The sequence below is a fragment of the Macaca fascicularis genome, chromosome 17, assembly GCF_037993035.2.
Source record: "Macaca fascicularis isolate 582-1 chromosome 17, T2T-MFA8v1.1".
Lineage (NCBI taxonomy): Eukaryota > Metazoa > Chordata > Mammalia > Primates > Cercopithecidae > Macaca > Macaca fascicularis.
Window position 1 is genome coordinate 64,975,452 of NC_088391.1, and position 19,042 is coordinate 64,994,493.

At 36.5% G+C, this 19,042-nt stretch overlaps 1 protein-coding gene across 4 annotated transcripts in view; it reads right to left on the minus strand.

Annotated features, from left to right (window-relative positions):
• KLF12 (KLF transcription factor 12) overlaps positions 1-19,042 on the minus strand; it is a 447,122-nt gene that overhangs the window by 321,588 nt on the left and 106,492 nt on the right. Inside the window, exon 1 of one of the 4 annotated variants that reach the window (XM_065532966.1) lies at positions 16,964-17,081. The exons of the other annotated variants lie outside the window; for them this stretch is intronic. The gene's annotated coding sequence lies outside the window, so the exon portion shown is untranslated. Of the gene's footprint in view, positions 1-16,963; positions 17,082-19,042 lie in introns of those variants that run through there. 4 annotated transcript variants of the gene reach the window in all.

The following is a 19,042-nucleotide window of genomic DNA, read 5'->3' on the forward strand; positions in this document are numbered from 1 at the left end:
ATCAGGCAGTGCAGTAAGTACTTTACACACATTATGTTAAGTAATCTTCATGGTAACCTTGTGAAGAAAGGATAGTAACCTCCACTTACAAGTGAAGACAGATAGCTCAATGGCTATTCAACCAAATAGCTGGAATTTGAACCTATTTTTGTCAGATCCCAAAGTCCACACTCTTTTCTTCATGCCATTTTGCCTCTCCCTGAAGCTCTGGTCTGTGAGCTAGATGGAAGTGCTATGCCGAATTGTTCTGTAGGCAGCAGTCGGAATGGATTTTAGGGGAACAAGAGGGAAGGAGAGAAACATAGTAATTTTTGAAGAACTCCACAAACAGCATACTTCTAAATCACTTGATTTGCTGGTGTGTATGATCCTATAAGTACAGTCAATAAATGTATATAGATAAATATGGTCAGATCTCAGAAGTGCTACATGAATTGTCACTGCAGCATTTACTTGGTGGATCCAAGCAGACACAGAAGAGTCTGGAGCTCTCATTCTCAAGTTCTAACCAGGAGCCACTGGCAGACTGAGTCTAGCTACCATTTGGGAAGCATTTCTCCAAGGGTGGTCTGTGACTGAAGGAGTTTAAATTAAACAAACTATAATGAAGATCTTGTTTGCCAGTGTATTTTGCTTTTATTTTTATTTTTATTTTGAGACAGGGTCTCACTCTGTCACCCAGGCTGGAGTGCAGTGGTGAGATCTCAGCTCACTGCAACCTCCACCTCCCAGGCTCAAGCAAACCTCCCACCTAAAACTCCCAAGTAGCTAGGACTACAGGCATGCACCACCACACCTGGCTGATTGTTTGGTAGAGACTGGGTTTTGCCACATGGCCCAGGCTGGTCTCAAACTCCTGACCTCAGGTGATCCACCCTCTTCGACCTCCCAAAGCGCCAGGATTACAGGCGAGTACCACCACACCCAAACGTTTTACTTTTAATGTAGGTTTTCTCAAAAACATTATGCAAGAACACTACCCTACACACATACCCCAAAAGTCCCAGGGGCCTCAGAAGTTACTGGAAGGCAACTCCCCCACCTATTTTGGTAAGACCACGAACAATAATTGCAGAGTTCAGAGGCAATAATGTTTCCTTAAATGACCATTCCCCTCCTGATGCTGGATGAGATGTGGCATGCTACGCCCTACATTCAACGCCCAGCTTTTCTGTTTCCAAGTTATGGCCTAGCCATAATTTCTCTAAAATCCAGTTTTTTCACATCCAAAAATGGCTTAATACCTACTTGGCATCATTTTGTCATATTTGGAGAATTTAGAACATGTAATTTGTAGAAGGCATTTGTAGTTATTATTTTTTCTTATTGATAAGTACTATTTTGGTTTTTAAAACACAGAACGAATCAATGCTACTAGAACTTAGAAGCTGCTGGTGTCTAACAAAATCAAAAAAAGCTGCATGAACCTCTCTGGGTATTCTATAATCTTAAATTATGCTAATTTGAGAAAGGAGAAATGTAGTTAATAAATACAACCAGATTTCTAGAAACATGCATTAATGTCCAGTCCCCTTTTACAGAGAGGCAATAGAAGACTGGTTCATGATTTTTCAAAGTAATATCATCCAAATAAACTAAAACATACAAAGGAAAGGATCATTCTGAAAATCCATCATCCGGCATTCCTACTTATGTAGATTTTTTGGCTTTAGGTTTAAAAATTTAATCTATTTCAGAATTTGTCAGACTTTGATTTTCAGTAACTTCTACTCTCTCCTTTTTATTGCCTCTTTAATATCAGTGGTCTTATTCCCTTAATTATTAGGAAATCTATACCTTGATCCTTCACTGTGAACTTTAATCATTCATTCACTGAATCAACAAATACTTAAACTCCTTCTCCCCCTTTCCAGCTAAATCCCTAGTGTAGTTAAAAATAAAGGAGGACTCTAGATTTCAGAAAGCATACGTCAGAGCAAAAAAAAAAAAAAAGTTATGGAAGTATGAATTGGAACAGTATAAAATTTCTGTTCACAGTACTGCAGAGGCAAAAGGCTAGAACTGCTAGTGGTGACTTCACTGACCACCAAGCCTGTGTGTCCACAGAGCATATACATGTAGCTAGTACAATTTAAGTTATTCTACAAGTGTGCAATACAAAAATAACTTTGAAGAGTTCACTAATAATTTACTAGTCATTTTCTATTGATACATGTTGAACTGACAGTATTTTGGATATACAGTCGGCCCTCTCTATCTGTGGGTTCTGCAGATCAAAAATATTCGAGAAAAAAAGAATTCCACAAAGATCCAAAGAGCAAAACTCACATTTGCCACAGAATAAGTACTACATTAAATCCATGTGAATGAAACAATGTGCAGGCACTATGTTGTGAATTTTAAGTAATCTAGAGATTGTAAAGTGTATTGGAGGATCCACATAGGCTATATACAAACAGTATGCCATTTTATATCAGGGACTTGAGCATCTGTGGATTTTGGCATCAGAAGAGTGTCTTGTCTCCCATGAATACCAAGGAACAAACAGTACTGGGTTAAATAAGTATTAACATATTATTTTAAATTTCAACTATGTCTTTTCACTATGGTGACTAGGAACTCTAAAATTCCTGAAGCTGATTCAGTTATATTTCTATTGAACAGTACTGGTCAAGGCTCCGCATTTCAAATACTTGTACGACACACTGGGATTTTTCCTGGCCTTTAACTGTATTTTATATAGACCTTAATACATCCACTAAACTCCCCAAAGACTTGTTTTCTTGTTTAATCTAGCATTTAATGCATCTGATGTAAATGTTTCACACGTACTGTTAATTTAGCACAATCTTCAGCCCCTTGGAGAGCTACAATTGTGCGGAATGTATTTGATGCTTGCTGGTACCTAATTTTTATCTCACCAGATTATCAACCTTCAGTTCTTAGAAAACTCTACAAAGTGATCCCAAAAGTGTTGCATGTGTCTTCCAAAGCACAGTCATTCATGCACAGCCATGTCTGAATGGAAGTGTCAAGAGCTTTCCATAATCCTCATAGACTATTAAAACGAAAAGAGTCCCAGAGGACCAGAAATATAACCCAATATCTACTCCTGAGTCCACTGTTTCATGTCCTGAAGCAGGGCTGTTTTTTAAATTGATAAAATAAAAATGTAACCTATTTTATATCACATACCTGCTACATTGTTGATGGGAAATGCATACAACAATACACATGATTAAAATGAGCACAACCAAGTATATTATGTTACAGTATCATCTGGAAACTCAGGCCAAGCCATCCTCCTAAATTCTTAAATGTCAAACCTCTGACAACATTTTCATTCATTCTGTTGTTATCTTGCTGTTGCTTCTAGTTATGTTTTTCCTTAAGCATTCTTCTGAGTAAACAGCTTTGCTTAGCAGTTCATAATTTTCATAACATGTAAAAGTGCTGAAAGAAATCGCTGTACATTTAAGCAATTTTGCAGTACTTCAGTTCCTTTACAACTAGCAGTACTTAAAAAACAATCACATATTATATCTAATCACTCATCATTTTTTTCACGGAGTTATATGTAAAGACAGTGTTTTCAAATATATGATCTCTACTAACTATCCCTGCTCTACTTGGATAGAGCCTGTTACGGGTGAGCATATTGCCAAACTGGACCGTTTTTATGAGGCAACATAAGCAGCTAATTAAAATCTGTGACATCAGAAAGAATATCCGCCTGGTAAAGAACACATAGATTTCTTTCTTCTACGTCTGTGGAAGGCCTTTAAGAGTTGGCAGCCTTCCACAGCTGGGTACGAACACAAGAAACACGCCTCATGGGAATGGATTCCCTGAACCCCTAACCTTGGGACATCCTGGGGGATGCCAGGTTGTGCCTGAAGTTACCAAAAGGCTAACTGGGCATCTCCCAACTTTATTCCCATCATTCTCCAAGTGTCAGAGAAAATCAGTATCTCAGCATACCTGTAACAGACCACAGCACTTAAATTTACTTAGGGAGCTACAAGACTAAATGCTAAAAAGAGCCAGGGTTGAGACCGAGGTGGCTAGCCAGACAGACTAAGGCTGAAAGTGGCAGGGACAAGGAATGCACTCTCTGGAGAAAACCACTGCTACTCCACTCCTGACAAGTCTGTCCTGCAGTTATATTCAAGTGACATGCAGAATCTCTGTTTCTAAAATTTGATAATTATAAAATATTTCTGTATTAAACTCCTATAGTAACATCACAACCACCACCACAAAAACACCATCTACATATCAGCCAGTTCATGGTATGTGTTGTACCATTCTTACCTTCAGAGTCAAAATATCTAGGAGGGCAAAGAAATTCTAAACTATAAACACCCTAGACTCATCTGGGTCCTTGCCAGGAGGAATATGTACTCACATAAAAAACATGCAGCTTCTACTGAAGCATCTATTTTACTTGTAGGGTTTTTTTGATAATTTATATTAAAATGAACAGTATGACTATAGTTCAAAAGTCACATAAAGCAAAAAGACTCAAATTCACTGCTTGCATGAGGCTACTTTTTGTTTTTGTTTGTTTGTTTGTTTGAAGAGATGAGGTCTCACTATGTTGCCCAGGCTGGTCTTGAACTCCTGGGCTCAATGTATCTTCCCATCTAAGCCTTCAGAGTAGTTGGGACTGCAAGCATGTGCCCCCACAGCTGGCCAACAGCAGGCTACTTTCAAACACTCACCTGGAATTATTTTCTATTTCTGAGGAAGAGTTTGAGAAGTAGGCTATTGAGCATACCTTGCCGGGGGCAGGAACCTTTTAAACTGACTCTGAAAAAATATCATTTTAAAAGATTCTTTCACAATTTGGAGTTCTTGTCAGCACAGGGCCATTTGGATTGATGATTCAAATATAACTTGTACTGTCAAAATGTTCTAGAAGGGTCCTGGAACACTGTATTTCAGCAGTTCAGGCATACAAACCCAGTGGAAAGAGGGCACCCCACTACCAAAGTGATAGATTTGCTTTTTCCACGCTAATAAAGTTTCCTTCTTCCTGTGTCCTGCATTTGTTTACTGGTAATGAATAAAACATTAAAACTGCCACTTAGAATATAAAGCACAGTAGTTCCTGCAAATGCAAAAAGTATAAAGCAAAGTTATGCTGGCTGTAGTTTAGGGTACTAAGGCTGTTATTTATAGAATAAAACCCATTATCACTACTCAAATATTGAACATGCGTAGTTTGTATTCAAAGATAAAGTTGCCACAGGGGACTATTGATACAGGAAATATGGCTGGAGAGATACGGAATGCATATTAAAATTTATATACTGAAAAGAAAGAATGTATTTAACAGGTATATTTAATATTCCAGTAGCATCGACTGCAATTGTTAAAGTTATATTTGCTGACATTTCAATTATAACCTTCTATTTTCAGTGCCTTCGCAGTTCAATCCAAAAATTTTCTGCAGGCCCAAAAGTATGTACTTTCCAAGGTCTCCGTCTGTAAAAGGCTTTTTTTGTTAATGTTCAGCAGATTGAAACTTTAAGACCCAGGGCAAATTTGAATGTGTTTTCCCTCACAGGACCACCAAATGTTGAAACGAATAGAGTAAGGATTTAAAATAATGTTTTTCCCGGTGAAGCTGTGAGGCTAAGAATTTGTCATGGTTAATTCAATAGCAAATGGTGAAGTCAGGAATCAAATCCAAAGCTTGTGAATCCAAAGTCTGTGCTCATAACTACTACAGTTTATTACCTTTTCATGATCGTAGCTGGATAGAGGTATATTTATATATAATAAATTATATACTATTAGTATACAGTAGCGTATAATATAAGCAGTAGATGATATACATCTAATTGTAAAACAATACTAGAAAATGTTTGCTCTTATGATCTTTCTAGTATCCTGCAATCCTTATTATTACCATAGACTGACCCATGTCTAATTTATTGCTATCGTAATCCTCAGTACACTTAAAATGTGTACGTGTAATTCTTTGTGCAATTTCTGAAGTCTCCACTAGGTTATAAATTTGGTGAGCATAGGGCACCATAAGGCTCACTGACGTTACTAAAACTTTCTAAGACCTATTTTCTTCTAATATAAAAGATGAATAACAACAGTGCCTGTATCATAAACTGGCTACGGGAATTAAATGAAATAATGCGAGTGCTTATCACAGCGCCCAGCACATAGGAAGCACTCAGTAAATGATGATTGTTATCATTGTTGTTATTACTTTATCCACCCTAGTACCCTCATGAGTTTCACGTGTTGGGTGCATGAGAGAATCTCAGTAAATAATAAAAAGTGTTAAAATATTCATTAATTTAAGCAACACCCCCTAGATATACTTACATATACCCTCTCTTTCCACAGGCATAGCAATCTCTCCAACGTGAGTATTTGTACACTGTTCCCTCTATCTAACACTATTATCCAACCTAATTTTAATCTGGCTAACTCCCACTTCACCTCTAGGTTCTGACTCCCCTTCTTGCCCCTAATCATCAAAGCATTTAACAAGCATTCTTAATGTCATTGTATTTGCCTTAATACACCACCAGACTGCAAAATTCCTTAGCTAGATACTATCCTTTTATCATTGTAAAGACATTAGAGGTATGGACATAAGAGATAGAGATAAGAGATGTTTAATAAACACTGGTTTTTTTAAAAGAGCAAATAAATATGTCTATTGGAATAACTTTTCCATTATTCTCATCCTCCCTAGCAAATGTCTCACTGGATTTAGACTTTGGTTCAATTTCTAAAATGAACAAAAAGGAAAATGACAGATAAGCCCATTAAAAAAGAAAAATGGACCAAAAACAAACAAAAAATTTGGATAAGTTCCTCCCAAGAGATAGCCAAATAGCCATTTACATGCAAAGGCTATTCATTAACATGAATCATTAGGAAAATGCAAATTAAAACCACCAAGAGACACCAATACACAGCCATTAGAATGGCAAAAAGACAATGTGAAGAATAAAAAGAATATGGAGTATCTGGAATTCCTGATTTGGTTTGTTTGTTTTTTAAGAGACAGGGTCTTGCTCTGTCACCCAGGCTGGAGTGCAATGGCATGTGATCACAGCTCAATGAAGCCTCAAACTCCTGGGCTCAAGCCATCCTCCCAACTCAGCCTCCTGAGTAGCTAGGACTACATGCACGTGCCACCATGCGCAGCTAATTCTTTAAATTTTTGGTAGAGATCAGGTCTTGCTCTGTTGCCCAGACTGGTCTTGAACTCCTGGCCTCAGGTGTTCCTTCTGCCCTAGCCTCCTGAAGTGCTGGGATTACAGGCGTAAGCCACCATGCCCTGCCTCTCATGTAGCATTGACGAATGTATAAACTGAGACAGTTACTTAGGGAAACTGGCAGTGTCTACTAAAATGAAAATATACTCCTTAAGACTCAGCAATTCTACTTTCAGAAACATGCCTTACACTTTTTTGGTGTACATGGTGCACCAAAAGGCACTTCTAGAAAATTCACAGTGCATATTCCCAGCTGCTGTAAACTGGAAACAATCCAAATGTCTATCATCAGTAAAATGGATGAATAAATCTGTGGAAGCTTTTTGATAAACTCATAAAGGAATATTGTACATTAATTTAAAAAATATGAATGGACCCCCAAAATAATGTTGAGTGGAAGAGGCTGGACTCAAAACAGCACATGTACTCGTGGTGTTCAGGGACAGTCATCTATGGTGATGGGAGACAGCACAGTAGTTGACACTTGCGCGAGAGGCTGCTGGTAATGTTTTATGACTATCTGGATAAATACTGTGTGTCTATCTTCATTTTGTGGGGACTCATCCATTTGTACATTTGTAATATATGCACTTCTGTGCATGTGAACTACAATTTTGTCAAAAGGTGAACTAAAAATGAGCGAATAAATAAATGCCCTCAACCTAAAAAAAAAAAAGTCAACACATAACTTAAGGTAGTTATGTGAATAAGTTATGTGAATTCATGTTATGTGAATTATCTCACAAAAACTTTATGAAGCCTGAAATCCTCAGATATGAAGTCTGAAATCCTCAGAACCAGGCAAGTCATTTGATTCTATTTGAGATCTTATCTTAATCAAATCTCTAATTCTTCTCTTCATTGGAAAATTATATTTTCATCGATTTGCTGAATGCACACTACATATACACAGGATTAACACTGCCATAAAAAGCTATAGTATGTTGGTACCAACTTTATCAAACGAGGCCCTCCTTCCCGCTCCCCCCAAGAAAACCTTTTTAAGTGATGGTACGTACACAGCAGTGACCGGATCATTATCTTTTTCGTTACAAATGGAAGAATACGAAGGAAAGATTTTCCTGAGATAAGTTGGCAACTGTCAAAAGACAGAAATGACAATAATACTTATACATATATCTAAAGCAAATGGTCTGAGTTGGAAGAAATTGGCCAAGCCGCAGTGAAAGGCGCAGAGAAGCAGGGGCCCTGGCATATCAATGATTGTCTACCCTCCAGGGATGAACTAAAGAAAGGGGAAGAAAGCATTAGAGCAGACAGTTCCAGAGCTGTCACCAAGGAGCACTGTCATCTCTGCTAGGCTGGGAGGGCACACAGGGCATGAGATTATTCAGTGGTGCACGCCAGCTCCACTCTACCGTCCTCAATAATATCATGGAAGAATGTGATAACTTAGGATTGGAACAATCAAAGTCAGGAGAAAACTTCTGAAAATTCTTACAATTACTGCTTTTTTTTATTTAAAAAAATATATACACACTATTCAGCCATAATAAAGAGGGAAATCCTGCCATTTGTGACAACACAGATGAATCTGGGGGACATTACGCTAAGTGAAATAAGTCAGGCACAGAAAGGCAAATACTGCACGATCTCACTCATATGTGGAATCTTAAAAAGTTGATTTCATTAGAAGTAGAGAGGAGAATGGTGGTTACCAGAAGCTGGAGTAGTTAGGGAAATGTTGGTCAAAGAATACGTATTTGCAATTAGACAGGAGAAATACATTCAAGACATCTGTTGTACAGCATACTGACTTTATTGATATACTGTATTCTTGAAAAATACTAAATGACATTAAACTGTTCTCTCCAAAAAACAGTAACTATATGAGGTAATACATTTGTTAATTAGCTGCATTTAACCATTCTATGGGGTATATATACTTCAAAACATCACGTTGTAAATAATACATACAATTTTATAACAGTTAAAAAAACAAACTTGAAAATATATATATACACATAGGCAATATCTTCAATAAGTGAAACTTCAATGGCATTTTACCAATTTAAATTAGTAATAATGTTTCTACACAATGAATTATTCACTAAGGGGGTGCTCACTACTGTTGAAAAAGTATACAAAATAAATCTACATATATAATTTCCACAAGGCAAATTAACCTTTGGAAATGGGCCACTGTTCAGATCATTCGCAAATGTAGTTTTTACTGAACATTTCTATCTCAATGGAAATGGTGTTTGACTCCACAACATTCAAATATTTAGGTATTATCCTAGCCTTACCATAAGTGATTCAGCAAGGCCTATTACACTGAAAAGAACCCATGTTTTATCTTTTACTGATGAAACCAATCAATATCAGGCATGTTTCATTCAGCTAACAGAAATTACAAAAACTGTGTAAGTATTTTTTTAAAGCTTGGAGAAGAAAAAAATTGTTTTAATTTATAATAACATATTAGAGGTCTACATTTCTGGATCAAGGGTCTTCAAATGCAGACTGACAACTGAGGCAAACTAAGTCTTATTTTAGGAATATTTACTGACATATATATATAAATAAATCAAAATGGTAACTTATTAGGTGTCAAATACAAATATGCAGAAATTAGGATTGGTCTTGTCTACTGAAGCTCCTAGTTTTTACGTGGCTTTACCAAAGAGGATTAATACTCAAACTTTCATTACAAAACTATATTTCTACTCCCATACTATTAACTATCCATATGAAAACTTCAAAATGAAAAGTGTTTAAGTAATTGAATGTAATTCCATTTCACTGTAACTCTCTTTGGATAGGTATATTCATTATAAATCAATACAAAATTATAGAATTATCACAGAGAAAGCAGTTTCCATTTATGCTGTTCATGCTGAAAATCAGATTTCTCTGTCAAGAAGCTTACTCATGATAGGTCTTTTCAACTTACAAGTCCCTTGCAATCAAAACTCTAACATCATATGTTTAAATAAAAGTAGGAAGCAGATCAATATAACGTTACATCTCTTGTAATTAGACTAAAACACAATTTCTCCTTTTCCTGGAAACATCTTTTTCTTGTAGAAAATGCTTCCAATTTTAACACTTTTAAGAAAATAAAAATGTGCTCCTTTTATTTCCTCAGCAAAAGCAAAATAAATTGTGCAGACTCCAAACTACATTGAAGCCCCCTGGTCTTTTCTTTCAGGAACCTCTATAACAGTAACATAAACTCAAGTCCATGGTCCCTGTGATCACATGCTCTCATCGCTCAGGGTCATGGCCTGGACATTAAATATAAGTGTCAGGCAGTCAGAAAATCTTAACAATTTCAAAATCTTTAGGGATCAAATATAAAATGACATTATGTTGTGTGGGGACTGAAATCCCATGGCCTGTGGCCATGTCTTAAAGGTGTTTGACAAGCTGGGAAAGAAAATAAGAAAAATCCAGTCTGCCTTAAAACGAGATCATTCCCACATGGAATTTGGTTATAAAAAAGACTTCATATGTCTCATATCTATATTCACTAACATATCTTTTCATGCAATATATACTTCAAAAAGCAATTTCAGAAATTGTTAAATAACATTTGGTTTTTTTCCAATTACACAGTGCTCGTAAATGAAAGCTACTCCCATATAACCAAAGCATCTTAGAAAAAGCAAGCAGTACCTGCCAAGGATAGAATCAAGCTCTCTCAACTCTCCTCCTCAGCCTATCACAGCAGTGCCGAAGAAAGAAAACGGGTAACCTAATCACTACAAGGCAAATCCTACAAAGATGGCAGCAGCACATTAATGATGCCTAACATAACTCACTCAAGGTCTTAGCATGAATAGGAAGTTTGACAAAAGGTGATGATTTAGAATGCACTCTAATTTTTAAGGAAGTCAGTGTTATAGCCAGAATTAGGAAAAATGAACCCAAGACACATGTTCTCTGAGATTTACAATCAGGTGGAAATAGAGAAGGGCAAGGAAATAATTGTTTAGACTTATCCATAAAAATATGGAATGGGAAAGAGATACTACTGCTGACCACTTCATTCACAATTTTGGAAAAAGGACTGACAAGTATCATGGTTTTCCATCACCATCAAGATCCAGACCCCTTCCATATCTGCTACTACACAGCTGTGCCAAAAGCAAATCCTATCTTTATGTGGTTTCACATAAAGACGGTGAAAAGGTGGTTTCACCTAAAGACCACGCCAAGAAAAAAGGAGATGTGGAAAGAAGAAAGCATTTTGAATTAAACCACAAAAGTGATTAGTGTCATGAGAAAAATCAGTTTGATGTGTTATTAAAAAGTTCAAAAAATTGCTACTCACATCAGGAATGATCAGATATTTGACTCAATAGCATTACCCACACTTTTCTCATCAAGAAAAAAACAAAAGATGCCTTACTATAGTAAATCCTATTCCATTAATTCCATGTTAATCTAGGGCAGTAAGGGTCCTGGAAGTTGACAGTTGATTGTACTTCCACGTTGTTGAGAAACTTTCAGTAGAAGGGGCTACAAACAGGACATGACGTTCCTTTGTGATGCAGGGGATTCCGTAAAATGACTGCTGTGGAAGGGGGGGGCCAGGGAAAAGTGGTGAAAGTTCGGCAGCATAACATAATAGATCCAGAGGAGAGCTGCATCTGACTAGAACAGGCATGGGAGAGTTGACTGAATGCATCTCTTTACAACCCCATGACTACACTTCAGTAGCTTGAAATCCATCATAGTCTGTGTATTTACATCAAGGAAGTCAGCAAATGCTACATATAAGGACCTTTTATTAAGAAAGTAGCTTGCTAGTATGCCACGGGTTAGTTCCAAAGGACAAATCTCACTGATAGTCTCCAATCAAGAAAATAGAAGTGCTATAATCTAACTCAAAGGATTGATATGCAAATTAAATAAAGCAAGAGTGCTTATCAGTAGATACACAAGAACTTCGGATAGCTATGACTATGAGCACTTTTAAGAACTGCCATCAAGCATAGATCTCAGAACCAATCTTAAAGAATTTCACCAATGATGAGGTCTCCCTAATGTGGTCTCCAAACACAGTGATGGTCATCAGGAAGGTAGTAAAGCATGTGGACAAAGCAAGGAAATGAGCGCAGGATGAAGGCGGCTTTCATTCCAAGTCATCTACATGCAAAACATCTGCTTTAAATCTGATGTTTTTGTGTCTTAGATATTCTAAATATACTGTCATTATGAAATAAATGGCAACAATACTAGATATTAGTCACTAGCGCAGCATCAGAGGTATTAATAAAATATCTCTTAGTCAATAACACCATAGGCACAACCCAAATGACTAGTCTACAAAGTACAAGGCAGACTGCAAGATGGAGAAATAGGAGCTTCTTGGAAATCATCACATAACACAGGGCAACATTCACTGCAAACAGAATTTCAGAAAAAAAGAACATAACTATACAGACATTTTTACGTCCTGCACAAAAATTACCTTTATGTATGTCTATACACACACATTAAGTTCCCTCTGTACAGGCACAATGGATTACACACAATGAAACAGCCACCTTTGTCTCCCACTTCTGCCACATGGCATTTTTCAAATTTTGTTCCTGTCACTGGGTATCCCCTCATATCTATACCTTTGCAACCCTACACTTTCATCCTCATTTCCTTCATGTGGGTCCAAGACAGGTTTTCCCACAGAACAGGCAATGGTACAGAAAATAGGAGGGAAAGGGGTAAAAAAAAAAAAAAAAAAAATTCGACCCCCTCCCACCCCACCTGCAGCCACCAGTGACCACTCCAATCCCCCCAACACACTCAACTCACATAGAACTCATTGGCTACCTCCTTTGAAGATGTCCGGGAGGCCTTGAATTATGAAGAAGAAATAATACAATACAGAAGAAGATATTTTGTCATCCATCCATCCATTGTGGGGGAAAAAAAAAAATTCACTGGGAGCTTCAAAACTCTCCTCGATCCCTCTGCATCCCGAACCAATGGCAGGCTGCATCCCTTACCTCTGGTGTTGGGGCTCAGGCATTAGTAAGTTTCAGAAGCCAACAGGCTGATTCTAATGTGCACCTGGCTAGTTCTTACTCTTCCCTCTGCACTAGTGATTCTCTGCTCTAGCTGCATATTCCCAGATTCCCTTGGGAAGCTTTAAAACATACAGATGCTCAGGCCCTACCCTTAACCCACCAGATTAGAATCCCCCAGGATGGGATCCCAGTATGGAATAGCTTTCCCACGAAATGCCACACTGAAGTGATGGTTGAAAATGAATGTTCTTCACCTACAGATGCTCAGTTTTGTTTCTGAGAATTTTAGAGGACCTTAAAAATTACTTACATGTTTGCTAAGAAACAGACTTACAGGGCAGAAACCCAAAGACTGTGTTCTTCTCTATTTATTGGCAGGTGTATTAGTTTCCTAGGGCTGCAGTAAGGAAGTAGCACATACCAAGTGGCTTTTAAAAACAGAAATCTACTCTCTCACAGTTACAGAGGCTGAAACTCCAAAATCAAGGTGTTTGTAGGGCCACGTTCTCTCTGAAGGCTGTAGAGCAGAATTTGTTCCATTGGAGTTTCTGGTGTTTCCAATAATCGCTGGTATTCCTTGGTCTGTAAATATATCACTCCAATCTCTGCCTCTGTGACATGGTGCTCTCCCTATGTGTGTGTCTTCTTAGAAGGACACGGCCATATTGGATTAAAGGCCACTCTACTCTAGGATGACCTCATCCTAATTCGTTACATTGGCAACAACTCGATTCCAAATAAGGTCATGTTCTGAGGTCCCAAAAAGGACATGAATTTTGTGGGGACACTAACCCCATCTAGCAGAAAAGGGGGCTGACAGCTACTATGGCCAGAGCATCAGCTGTTCATTGTGGAGAGGTAGCAGATTAAACAAGTTTCTGGCGATCGTGAAGAAAAAGGGCATGTGAAATACAGCTAGGATTAAGACAGTTCCTAAGAGATCAAAGTGCAAAGAGATTCCAACTCTTAATAGTTTTATCACCACCAATGCACTGGAGCCCCACTGCAACTCCTAGCCTCTGAAATATCAAGTTGTGTATGGCTTGTAACTTTCAAATCCATATTTATTCTGTCGGAACTATAGCAATGCCCCTAAAAATTCATATGAAAACTCAAACATTTTCCAATAGATACACTGTCATATACAGTGTTACCACATAATGGCAGTACCATATTCTAATTTGGGGGACACTGTAGAGGAGATAAGCTCTGTGGAATTAACCACATCTCACAGACAGATACATAATCGTCAAATGTATTTCAGGAGAAAATACATTCTAAATTCCAACTTCATGCTCTAACCAACATCCAACAAAATAGTAAATTCTCCATGGCTTACCAGCTTAGTTGCCCGTCTAATGGTTTATGTATTTGATTGTACTCACTATATAGTTAGTACAGAACTTTTGTTTCCAGTTTAAATAATGACTATATGCATCATTCTGTCATGCTCAAAAAAACTTATTTTTGATACACTAAGAGCCCTTAACAGCAATAGCAGCAATCAGCTGGACCACTGCCGAGAGAGGGCAGGCAGCACACACAATGAACACATGGAGTGAAAATATTTTTGACCAAAATAATAATTCCATAGGTAAAAATTAGGCCCTCTGATATTTGTGTCTTCAGCTTCAAGTATCCTATAAAATAACTGACAATACTAACGAGCCTGTATTATTCATTTAAATATTACTTTAAGAGAGAGAGGCAACATCATTTGTTGAAGCCAAATTTTGTTTCTATATCTGCACATGCACTTGAGGGGGAAAAGGTCTCTCTAAAACATAGGAAATTAGGAGAAATTCCAATTAATCTAGCAGATTTAATATACTTCAAATATTTGATACTCTACAGAAACCACCCACCTCTTCCCTGAAACTTTTCAAACTTTAACAACCCACTATTTTCCTATGTTAAGTTCTCAACATACATAAGGCAATGGAATCTCCCTTTATAACCATCTCAGAGAGAAAAAAAAATCTCTTCTAACTGAGCTGACAGGTACTTTGATCTCTTACAGACTCATTCAGGTAACAATGTATATATGACAGAGTTTAAAGCAAGCAAACTCCTTCGGAAATTCAAAGTGTCTTAGAAGCCATGAACAAATGCAAACAAACTGAAAATGCAAAGGGGCTGTATCTCTATCACTTGCCTTTCCTTACTTTGTTTGACAGCTATGTTTCAAACAAGCAAGGAAATAAATCCTTCAATTTGGCTGTGATACTTGGAAAGAAGCTTAAAGCAGTTTAATAACAGCAGTAAGATTACACCATAATTCTTTAAAAAAAAAACAAAACAAAACAAAGGTGGCAAAAGGAAGTGCCTTTATACAAATGTCATTGCTTCCCATCTACTTCTGTTTTCCAAGAGAAATCTCTGTTGCTAATCGACTCAGATGAAGTGTCTGAATATATCTGATGCTCACTACTGCTATAGCTTCAAGGTCATTTTAAGGTTCTTAGTTTTGCTGCAAGTGGGTTGTGAACATTAGTGAGTTACACATGATGGACATTTTGCTTTGTTCAGAGTTAAACAAAAAAAAAGATAAAATCAGTGAGTAGTCTAAACAGATGCAAGAGTTCTGGCACTCCATTGCATAGGCCTATCTAGGACATAATCATCATTTACTAACATGTACTGAGCAAGAAAGGTACCCAAGGGAATTGAGAACTGTCCAAGTTTACATACTGCCTTTTTATAAACAAATAGTCACTGTCATAAATATAATGTAGATTATATTGATCAATAAAGTAAATGAAACACATTTGCCTGACTGGATGACATTACCAAATGACTGCAGAGAGAGCTAAATGATGAGCCCACCTAGATATAAAGATATCTTAACTTCCTCCGACTTGACAACTGTCAGATAATCACTTCTCTCGAGTCCCCATAACAGGCTGAAAACATTATTTGGTAAAATGCAAACAATTAAATAATTTCAATTTGCTAAGATTTCCCTAGTAAAACAGTTGAGTTTTGGGTACCGTAACTCACAAACTTGACCTTATTAATCATCATAATTTATGCCAATTATGGGTACATTGTGAAATGTCAATTTCATATTTTTATTATAAAGATCGATTGCACATGGATTGCAAATTCATTCCATGAAAAAATTAACAAGATTTTGAAAGAAAAAAAAAATCTTTGTTTTGGAGGAAAACTAGGTTTAAAAACTTAGCAATACTTCTAGTATCAAAATACATGTGTAGAAAAACATAGAAGGATGGGAGAAGAAAACAATCAGTTATTTTAATTCCAAAAAAGTGAAATATCTGCAAATCAACCTTTTTTTAGTTTCAGCCTTCTCTAATAGAACTGTATATAATTCATTTATATAAAGCTCAACTTATATAGTGAAAAAACATCACTTTGTATTTTACATTTAAAATGGTTAATAAAATTTTAAGTTGTATTTCACAACCTAAAAAGAAAATTACGACAGTGATTTTTAAGGTTCTTCTATTACAAAATAAGGAAGGAATAGTTTTCATCTTTCTAAGTTACATATGCATGCACATATTTCCATGTTAGATATACTTACGTGACAATATATAATGTTTTAAAAAGGGTTAAAACAGTACATTTCTGTTACATGTATTTTACTACAATTAAAAAAAAAAACAACAAATACCTGATTTGGACTCAAATATCAATATCATTCACCTTGATTTCTATCCAGGGTAATCTGAACAACATCAATTCCAACCTTCTGTAATTTGTGTTCTAGAATCTACTTACGTCAATCTTTAAATTTTTTGACCACTCTACCTCAGACCCACAGGAGACCAAAAGGTATGGAAAAGATTCCACAGCCCCATTTGTGCTTCAAGTCCATCAGCTAGTCCTACAGTTAATCAGGTGCCCTGATACAACTTTTCAGGTCCTTTCCTGTGTGAATCACCACCTAGAAAAGTCAGGGGCCTGCCTTTGGTTTCTAACAGGAAACGGTGCCACTGAAGTGCAAATTCACACGGTGGGGAAGCTGCAGGGCTGGAGCAACAGTAGAGCAGAAAGAGCCAGCAAGTTAGACAGTACTGCTCTTAAAAATAGAGTAGAATAAAGAAGCACAAAAGAACAATGGGAAAGAGATGCAGAATTAGTTTGACCTAAAATATGAATCAATTGCTTATCAATAAACCGTAAAAAACAGCCCATCTTACAGCTTGCCAGAGAATTTGTGAAGAAATACGACAGCAATGAGAACTCAAAATGTAAATCTACTTTTCTCATATCTCCATGTCTTCTTCTCTAATTGTCTTCTTTTCTCTGTAGTTCTCACACTTCCCCCTCACTCCCTTTTTTCATCAACTAATTCTATAGCTCAAGGAAATCCCCCCACTTTGCTATGTCCGTTTATTCAACATGCCTACATTTTGTCTTGGGGGTGGGGGGAGAGGGGAGGTATGAGTGAGATATGTAATTGTTTCTAAAATACTAGGGTGTGTTCTATAAATGAGGTAAAAGCAAGCTAAGGAGGAAGACAGAGTATAGTCAGCTTTAATAGTAAAACTCAATAAGGCTTTACCAGTAAAAATGAAGCTAAAGATTCCGCTAAGGCTATTTTTAAATACCCTTAAAACCAAAAACAGTGGTTTCTAATTCTACATGTAGTGACTTAGGCTTCAGATAGTTAAGAGTTTAATGTAGATGGCACATTAAGAAATCAGCAATTGAATCTACAAGCTGGAAACACATTTTAAAGTTTTTTGGCCTGTTTTTTCTTTTTTACTTCAAAAACTTTAAAATTTTCTCATAATACTTTCAATTGTGACCATACACATTCTTCACATAAAAGGTCAACAAGATGTATTAAAGAGTCTTTTTAATTTAGTTTCAACAACGTGTGCTTTATTATAACTCCTACCAATTCCAAATTATTTCAACACGATTACCCACTTTAATCCAAAACAATATGTCAACAATTATTTCTGTCCCTTGTAAAGAAAGAAGAAAAAAAATGAGATTATCACTTAACATTGATTGAATTGGCCAATTTAATGGCCATTATAGCCATTCCTAGAAAGTGGCAGGAAGGACCTTATTCATATGTTGCCTCTGGCAATACCAACTATCAGAACTCCTTTGAAAGGCACTTTAGTTTCAAGAGTCAAAAGCACATTGACAATCTTTGACTCAGTGATAAAATTCCTAGATTAATCCTACAACAACAAAAAAAGGAAAAATTATAAGTATAAAAAGTACATGGAAACACCATTTGTAATCTAAAAACTGGAAATAATTTATCACAAGGAAACAGTTGATTTAATGATGGTTGAAAACTGTAATGGACTAGCATGCTGCTATTATAAACTACGTTTACAAAAAATGGAAAAAAGAGTTTATTTAGCAATATTAAGTTAAAAGGACCTGCATATGCAGAAGAATTAGTAAAGTATACAAAAACTTCTATCAAGTAAATGTGCTGGTTTCACTAGAAATATTTCTTATCTTAATTTGTATTACTGTCATAATTTCATAACATTTTCCTAAGTACTTATAGCTACAATATATATACATGTAATTCCCAATATTTTTTAACATTAATATAGATTCCAAATGGCAATACTTATTGAAAGACTATAAGGATTAGTAAGGTGGTATCTAGAAGTTCTCTTACTGTGATAAATACAAGAAACATGGTTGTTATGTGGAAAATGCTTCAAGTTTTAAAATGTTTACGTTAATAAGATTTTACGATGCATCTGGGTGCCGCAGAGAGTTACAATGTGTAAGAGAAGGAAGACAAGGGAATCACATCATTTTATAAGTTTAAATTAATATAAGAAAAAGAGAAAGAATTTTCAATTTTTTTTAAGG